Genomic DNA, 8,633 nt, shown 5'->3' with positions numbered 1-8,633 from the left:
GTGTTTTGATGTTGTTGGAATTACGTAAAAAGTGCTTCGAAGGTCCTCCGAAGGTGTTCTGATGTTGTTGGAATTAAGTAAAAAGTGCTTCGAAGGTCCTCCGAAGGTGTTTGGATGTTTTTGGAATTACGTGAAAAGTGCTTCGAAGGTCCTCCGAAGGTGTTTGGATGTTGTTGGAATGACGTAAAAAGTGCTTCGAAGGTCCTCCGAATTTGTTTGGATGTTGTTGGAATTACGTAAAAAGTGCTTCGAAGGTCCTCCAAAGGTGTTTGGATGTTTTTGGAATTACGTGAAAAGTGCTTCGAAGGTCCTCCGAAGGTGTTTGGATCTTGTTGGAATTACGTAAAAAATGCTTCGAAGGTCCTCCGAAGGTGTTTGGATGTTGTTGGAATTGCAATAAAAATGCTTCGAAGGTCCTCCAAAGGTGTTTGGATGTTTTTGGAATTACGCAAAAAGTGCTTCGAAGGTCCTCCAAAGGTGTTTGGATGTTTTTGGAATAACGTGAAAAGTGCTTCGAAGGTCCTCCAAAGGTGTTTGGATGTTGTTGGAATGACGTAAAAAGTGCTTCGAAGGTCCTCCGAAGGTGTTTGGATGTTGTTGGAATTACGTAAAAAGTGCTTCGAAGGTCCTCCGAAGGTGTTTGGATGTTTTTGGAATAACGTGAAAAGTGCTTCGAAGGTCCTCCGAAGGTGTTTGGATGTTGTTGGAATTACGCAAAAAGTGCTTCGAAGGTCCTCCGAAGGTGTTTGGATGTTGTTGGAATTACGTAAAAAGTGCTTCGAAGGTCCTCCAAAGGTGTTTGGATGTTTTTGGAATTACGCAAAAAGTGGTCGAAGGTCCTCCGAAGTTGTTTGGATGTTATTGGAAATACGTTAGAAGTGCTTCGAAGGACCTCCGAAGGTGTTTGGATGTCGTTGGAATTACGTAAAAAGTGCTACGAAGGTCCTCCGAAGGTGTTTGGATGTTTTTGGAATTGCGCAAAAAGTGCTTCGAGGTCCTCCAAAGGTGTTTGGATGTTGTTGGAATTACGTTAAAAATGCTTCGAAAGTCTTCCAAAGGTGTTTGGATGTTTTTGGAATTACGAAAAAAGTGCTTCGAAGGTCCTCCAAAGGTGTTTGGATGTTTTTGGAATTACGAGAAAAGTGCTTCGAAGGTCCTCCGAAGGTGTTTCGATGTTGTTGGAATTACGTAAAAAGTGCTTCGAAGGTCCTCCGAAGGTGTTTGGATGTTGTTGGAATTACGTAAAAAGTGCTTCGAAGGTTTTCCAGAGGTGTTTGGATGTTTTTGGAATTACGTGAAAAGTGCCTCGAAAGTCCTCCGAAGGTGTTTGGATGTTGTTGGAATTACGTAAAAAGTGCTTCGAAGGTCCTTCGAAGGTGTTTGGATGTTGTTGGAATTACGTAAAAAGTGCTTCGAAGGTCCTCCAAAGGTGTTTGGATGTTTTTGGAATTACGAGAAAAGTGCTTCGAAGGTCCTTGAAGGTGTTTGGATGTTGTTGGAATTACGTAAAAAGTGCTTCGAAGGTCCTCCGAAGATGTTTGGATGTTGTTGGAATTACGTAAAAAGTGCTTCGAAGGTCCTCCGAAGGTGTTTTGATGTTGTTGGAATTAAGTAAAAAGTGCTTCGAAGGTCCTCCGAAGGTGTTTGGATGTTTTTGGAATTACGTGAAAAGTGCTTCGAAGGTCCTCCGAAGGTGTTTGGATGTTGTTGGAATGACGTAAAAAGTGCTTCGAAGGTCCTCCGAAGGTGTTTGGATGTTGTTGGAATTACGTAAAAAGTGCTTCGAAGGTCCTCCAAAGGTGTTTGGATGTTGTTGGAATTACGTAAAAAGTGCTTCGAAGGTCCTCCGAAGGTGTTTGAATGTTGTGGGAATTACGTAAAAAGTGCTCCGAAGGTCCTCCGAAGGTGTTTGAATGTTGTTGGAATTACGTAAAAAGTGCTCCGAAGGTCCTCCGAAGGTGTTTGAATGTTGTTGGAATTACGTAAAAAGTGCTCCGAAGGTCCTCCGAAGGTGTTTGAATGTTGTTGGAATTACGTAAAAAGTGCTCCGAAGGTCCTCCGAAGGTGTTTGGATGTTGTTGGAATTACGTGAAAAGTGCTTCGAAGGTCCTCCGAAGGTGTTTGGATGTTTTTGGAATTACGAGAAAAGTGCTTCGACGGTCCTCCGAAGGTGTTTGGATGTTGTTGGAATTACGTAAAAAGTGCTTCGAAGGTCCTCCAAAGGTGTTTGGATGTTTTTGGAATTACGCAAAAAGTGCTTCAAAGGTCCTCCAAAGGTGTTTGGATGTTGTTGGAATTACGTAAAAAGTGCTTCGAAGGTCCTCCGAAGATGTTTGGATGTTGTTGGAATTACGTAAAAAGTGCTTCGAAGGTCCTCCGAAGGTGTTTTGATGTTGTTGGAATTAAGTAAAAAGTTCTCCGAAGGTCCTCCGAAGGTGTTTGGATGTTGTTGGAATTACGTAAAAAGTGCTTCGAAGGTCCTCCGAAGGTGTTTGAATGTTGTGGGAATTACGTAAAAAGTGCTCCGAAGGTCCTCCGAAGGTGTTTGGATGTTTTTGGAATTACGTGAAAAGTGCTTCGAAGGTCCTCCGAAGGTGTTTGGATGTTGTTGGAATTACGTAAAAAGTGCTTCGAAGGTCCTCCGAAGATGTTTGGATGTTGTTGGAATTACGTAAAAAGTGCTTCGAAGGTCCTCCGAAGGTGTTTGAATGTTGTTGGAATTACGTAAAAAGTGCTCCGAAGGTCCTCCGAAGGTCCTCCGAAGGTGTTTGAATGTTGTTGGAATTACGTAAAAAGTGCTCCGAAGGTCCTCCGAAGGTGTTTGAATGTTGTTGGAATTACGTAAAAAGTGCTCCGAAGGTCCTCCGAAGGTGTTTGGATGTTGTTGGAATTACGTGAAAAGTGCTTCGAAAGTCCTCCGAAGGTGTTTGGATGTTTTTGGAATTACGAGAAAAGTGCTTCGACGGTCCTCCGAAGGTGTTTGGATGTTGTTGGAATTACGTGAAAAGTGCTTCGAAGGTCCTCCGAAGGTGTTTGGATGTTGTTGGAATTACGTAAAAAGTGCTTCGAAGGTCCTCCGAAGATGTTTGGATGTTGTTGGAATTACGTAAAAAGTGCTTCGAAGGTCCTCCGAAGGTGTTTGGATGTTTTTGGAATTACGTGAAAAGTGCTTCGAAGGTCCTCCGAAGGTGTTTGGATGTTGTTGGAATTACGTAAAAAGTGCTTCGAAGGTCCTCCGAAGGTGTTTTGATGTTGTTGGAATTAAGTAAAAAGTTCTCCGAAGGTCCTCCGAAGGTGTTTGGATGTTGTTGGAATTACGTAAAAAGTGCTTCGAAGGTCCTCCGAAGGTGTTTGAATGTTGTGGGAATTACGTAAAAAGTGCTCCGAAGGTCCTCCGAAGGTGTTTGAATGTTGTTGGAATTACGTAAAAAGTGCTCCGAAGGTCCTCCGAAGGTGTTTGAATGTTGTTGGAATTACGTAAAAAGTGCTCCGAAGGTCCTCCGAAGGTGTTTGGATGTTGTTGGAATTACGTGAAAAGTGCTTCGAAAGTCCTCCGAAGGTGTTTGGATGTTTTTGGAATTACGAGAAAAGTGCTTCGACGGTCCTCCGAAGGTGTTTGGATGTTGTTGGAATTACGTAAAAAGTGCTTCGAAGGTCCTCCAAAGGTGTTTGGATGTTTTTGGAATTACGCAAAAAGTGCTTCAAAGGTCCTCCAAAGGTGTTTGGATGTTGTTGGAATTACGTAAAAAGTGCTTCGAAGGTCCTCCGAAGTTGTTTGGATGTTGTTGGAATTACGTTAAAAGTGCTTCGAAGGTCCTCCGAAGGTGTTTGGATTGTTGGAATTTCGTTAAAAGTGCTTCGAAGGTCCTCCAAAGGTGTTTGGATGTTTTTGGAATTACGCAAAAAGTGCTTCGAAGGTCCTCCGAAGGTGTTTAGATGTTGTTGGAATTACGTAAAAAGTGCTTCGAAGGTCCTCCGAAGGTGTTTGGATGTTGTTGGAATTACGTAAAAAGTGCTCCGAAGGTCCTCCGAAGGTGTTTGGATGTTGTTGGAATTACGTAAAAAGTGCTTCGAAGGTCCTCCGAAGATGTTTGGATGTTGTTGGAATTACGTAAAAAGTGCTTCGAAGGTCCTCCGAAGGTGTTTGAATGTTGTTGGAATTACGTAAAAAGTGCTCCGAAGGTCCTCCGAAGGTCCTCCGAAGGTGTTTGAATGTTGTTGGAATTACGTAAAAAGTGCTTCGACGGTCCTCCGAAGGTGTTTGGATGTTGTTGGAATTACGTAAAAAGTGCTTCGAAGGTCCTCCAAAGGTGTTTGGATGTTTTTGGAATTACGCAAAAAGTGCTTCAAAGGTCCTCCAAAGGTGTTTGGATGTTGTTGGAATTACGTAAAAAGTGCTTCGAAGGTCCTCCGAAGATGTTTGGATGTTGTTGGAATTACGTAAAAAGTGCTCCGAAGGTCCTCCGAAGGTGTTTGGATGTTGTTGGAATTACGTGAAAAGTGCTTCGAAAGTCCTCCGAAGGTGTTTGGATGTTTTTGGAATTACGAGAAAAGTGCTTCGACGGTCCTCCGAAGGTGTTTGGATGTTGTTGGAATTACGTAAAAAGTGCTTCGAAGGTCCTCCGAAGGTGTTTGGATGTTTTTGGAATTACGTGAAAAGTGCTTCGAAGGTCCTCCGAAGGTGTTTGGATGTTGTTGGAATTACGTAAAAAGTGCTTCGAAGGTCCTCCGAAGATGTTTGGATGTTGTTGGAATTACGTAAAAAGTGCTTCGAAGGTCCTCCGAAGGTGTTTTGATGTTGTTGGAATTAAGTAAAAAGTTCTCCGAAGGTCCTCCGAAGGTGTTTGGATGTTGTTGGAATTACGTAAAAAGTGCTTCGAAGGTCCTCCGAAGGTGTTTGAATGTTGTTGGAATTACGTAAAAAGTGCTCCGAAGGTCCTCCGAAGGTGTTTGAATGTTGTTGGAATTACGTAAAAAGTGCTCCGAAGGTCCTCCGAAGGTGTTTGAATGTTGTTGGAATTACGTAAAAAGTGCTCCGAAGGTCCTCCGAAGGTGTTTGGATGTTGTTGGAATTACGTAAAAAGTGCTTCGAAGGTCCTCCGAAGGTGTTTGGATGTTTTTGGAATTACGAGAAAAGTGCTTCGACGGTCCTCCGAAGGTGTTTGGATGTTGTTGGAATTACGTAAAAAGTGCTTCGAAGGTCCTCCAAAGGTGTTTGGATGTTTTTGGAATTACGCAAAAAGTGCTTCAAAGGTCCTCCAAAGGTGTTTGGATGTTGTTGGAATTACGTAAAAAGTGCTTCGAAGGTCCTCCGAAGTTGTTTGGATGTTGTTGGAATTACGTTAAAAGTGCTTCGAAGGTCCTCCGAAGGTGTTTGGATTGTTGGAATTTCGTTAAAAGTGCTTCGAAGGTCCTCCAAAGGTGTTTGGATGTTTTTGGAATTACGCAAAAAGTGCTTCGAAGGTCCTCCGAAGGTGTTTGGATGTTGTTGGAATTACGTAAAAAGTGCTTCGAAGGTCCTCCAAAGGTGTTTGAATGTTTTTGGAATTACGTAAAAAGTGCATCGAAAGTCCTCCGAAGGTGTTTGGATGTTATAGGAATTACGTAAAAAGTGCTTCGAAGGTCCTCCGAAGGTGTTTGGATGTTGTTGGAATTACGTAAAAAGTGCTCCGAAGGTACTCCGAAGGTGTTTGAATGTTGTTGGAATTACGTAAAAAGTGCTCCGAAGGTCCTCCGAAGGTGTTTGGATGTTGTTGGAATTACGTAAAAAGTGCTCCGAGGGTCCTCCGAAAATAGTTGGATGTTGTTGGAATTACGTAAAAAGTGCTTCGAAGGTCCTTCAAAGGTGTTTGGATGTTGTTGGAATTACGTAAAAAGTGCTTCGAAGGTCCTCCAAAGGTGTTTTGATGTTGTTGGAATTACGTGAAAAGTGCTCCGAAGGTCCTCCGAAGTGTTTTGATGTTGTTGGAATTACGTGAAAAGTGCTCCGAAGGTCCTCCGAAGGTGTTTGGATGTTGTTGGAATTACAAAAAGAGTGCTCCGAAGGTCCTCCGAAGGTGTTTGAATGTTGTTGGAATTACGTGAAAAGTGCTCCGAAGGTCCTCCAAAGGTGTTTGGATGTTGTTGGAATTACGTGAAAAGTGCTCCGAAGGTCCTCCGAAGTGTTTGGATGTTGTTGGAATTACGTAAAAAGTGCTCCGAAGGTCCTCCGAAGGTGTTTGGATGTTGTTGGAATTACGAAAAAAAGTGCTCCGAAGGTCCTCCGAAGGTGTTTGGATGTTGTTGGAATTACGTGAAAAGTTTTCCGAAGGTCCTCCAAAGGTGTTTGAATGTTGTTGGAATTACGAAAAAAAGTGCTCCGAAGGTCCTCCGAAGGTGTTTGGATGTTGTTGGAATTACGTAAAAAGTGCTCCGAAGGTCTTCCGAAGGTGTTTGAATGTTGTTGGAATTACGTAAAAAGTGCTCCGAAGGTCCTCCGAAGGTTTTTGGATGTTGTTGGAATTACGTTAAAAGTGCTCCGAAGGTCCTACGCAGGTGTTTGGATGTTGTTGGAATTACGTAAAAAGTGCTCCGAAGGTACTCCGAAGGTGTTTGGATGTTGTTGGAATTACGTAAAAAGTGCTCCGAAGGTCCTCCGAAGGTGTTTGGATGTTGTTGGAATTACGTAAAAAGTGCTCCGAAGGTCCTCCGAAGGTGTTTGGATGTTGTTGGAATTACGTAAAAAGTGCTTCGAAGGTCCTCCGAAGGTGTTTGAATGTTGTTGGAATTACGTGAAAAGTGCTCCGAAGGTACTCCGAAGGTGTTTGGATGTTGTTGGAATTACGTAAAAAGTGCTCCGAAGGTACTCCGAAGGTGTTTGGATGTTGTTGGAATTATCTAAAAAGTGCTCCGAAGGTGTTTGGATGTTGTTGGAATTACGTAAAAAGTGCTCCGAAGGTCCTCCGAAGGGGTTTGGTTGTTGTTGGAATTACGTAAAAAGTGCTCCGAAGGTCCTCCGAAGGTGTTTGAATGTTGTTGGAATTGCGTGAAAAGTGCTCCGAAGGTACTCCAAAGGTGTTTGGATGTTGTTGGAATTACGTAAAAAGTGCTTCGAAGGTCCTCCGAAGGTGTTTGAATGTTGTGGGAATTACGTAAAAAGTGCTCCGAAGGTCCTTCGAAGGTGTTTGAATGTTGTTGGAATTACGTAAAAAGTGCTCCGAAGGTCCTCCGAAGGTCCTCCGAAGGTGTTTGAATGTTGTTGGAATTACGTAAAAAGTGCTCCGAAGGTCCTCCGAAGGTGTTTGGATGTTGTTGGAATTACGTGAAAAGTGCATCGAAAGTCCTCCGAAGGTGTTTGGATGTTTTTGGAATTACGAGAAAAGTGCTTCGACGGTCCTCCGAAGGTGTTTGGATGTTGTTGGAATTACGTAAAAGTGCTTCGAAGGTCCTCCAAAGGTGTTTGGATGTTTTTGGAATTACGCAAAAAGTGCTTCAAAGGTCCTCCAAAGGTGTTTGGATGTTGTTGGAATTACGTAAAAAGTGCTTCGAAGGTCCTCCGAAGTTGTTTGGATGTTGTTGGAATTACGTTAAAAGTGCTTCGAAGGTCCTCCGAAGGTGTTTGGATTGTTGGAATTCCGTTAAAAGTGCTTCGAAGGTCCTCCAAAGGTGTTTGGATGTTTTTGGAATTACGCAAAAAGTGCTTCGAAGGTCCTCCGAAGGTGTTTGGATGTTTTTGGAATTACGTGAAAAGTGCTTCGAAGGTCCTCCAAAGTTGTTTGGATGTTGTTGGCTTTACGGAAAAAGTGCATCGAAGGTCCTCCGAAGGTGTTTGGATGTTGTTAGAATTACGTAAAACCTGCTTCGAAGGTCCTCCAAAGGTGTTTGGATGTTTTTGGAATTACGCAAAAAGTGCTTCGAAGGTCCTCCAAAGGTGTTTGGATGTTGTTGGAATTACAAAAAAAGTGCTTCGAAGGTCCTTCGAAGTTGTTTGGATGTTGTTGGAATTAAGTAATAAGTGCTTCGAAGGTCCTCTAAAGGTGTTTGGATATTTTTGGAATTACGTAAAAAGTGCTTCGAAGGTCCTCCGAAGGTGTTTGGATGTTGTTTGAATTACGTAAAAAGTGCATCGAAGGTCCTCCGAAGGTGTTTGGATGTTGTTGGAATTACGTAAAAAGTGCTTCGAAGGTCCTCCAAAGGTGTTTGGATGTTTTTGGAATTTCGTGAAAAGTGCTTTAAAGGTCCTCCGAAGGTGTTTGGATGTTGTTGGAATTACGTAAAAAGTGCTTCGAAGGTCCTCCAAAGGTGTTTGAATGTTGTTGGAATTACGTAAAAAGTGCATCGAAGGTCCTCCGAAGGTGTTTGGATGTTGTTAGAATTACGTAAAAAATGCTTCGAAGGTCCTCCGAAGGTGTTTGGATGTTGTTGGATTTACGTAAAAAGAGCTTCGAAGGTTTTCCGAAGGTGTTTGGATGTTTTTGGATTTACGTGAAAAGTGCCGCGAAGGTCCTCCGAAGGTGTTTGGATGTTATTGGAATTACGTAAAAAGTGCTTCGTAGGTCCTAGAAAGGTGTTTGGATGTTTTTGGAATTACGTGAAAAGTGCTTCGAAGGTCCTCCAAAGGTGTTTGGATGTTGTTGGAATTACGTAAAAAGTGC

The sequence above is a fragment of the Anopheles coustani genome, unplaced genomic scaffold (genome assembly GCF_943734705.1).
Source record: "Anopheles coustani unplaced genomic scaffold, idAnoCousDA_361_x.2 scaffold_22_ctg1, whole genome shotgun sequence".
In the NCBI taxonomy this organism is placed as follows: Eukaryota; Metazoa; Arthropoda; class Insecta; order Diptera; family Culicidae; genus Anopheles; species Anopheles coustani.
This window is presented reverse-complemented; position numbering follows the sequence as displayed.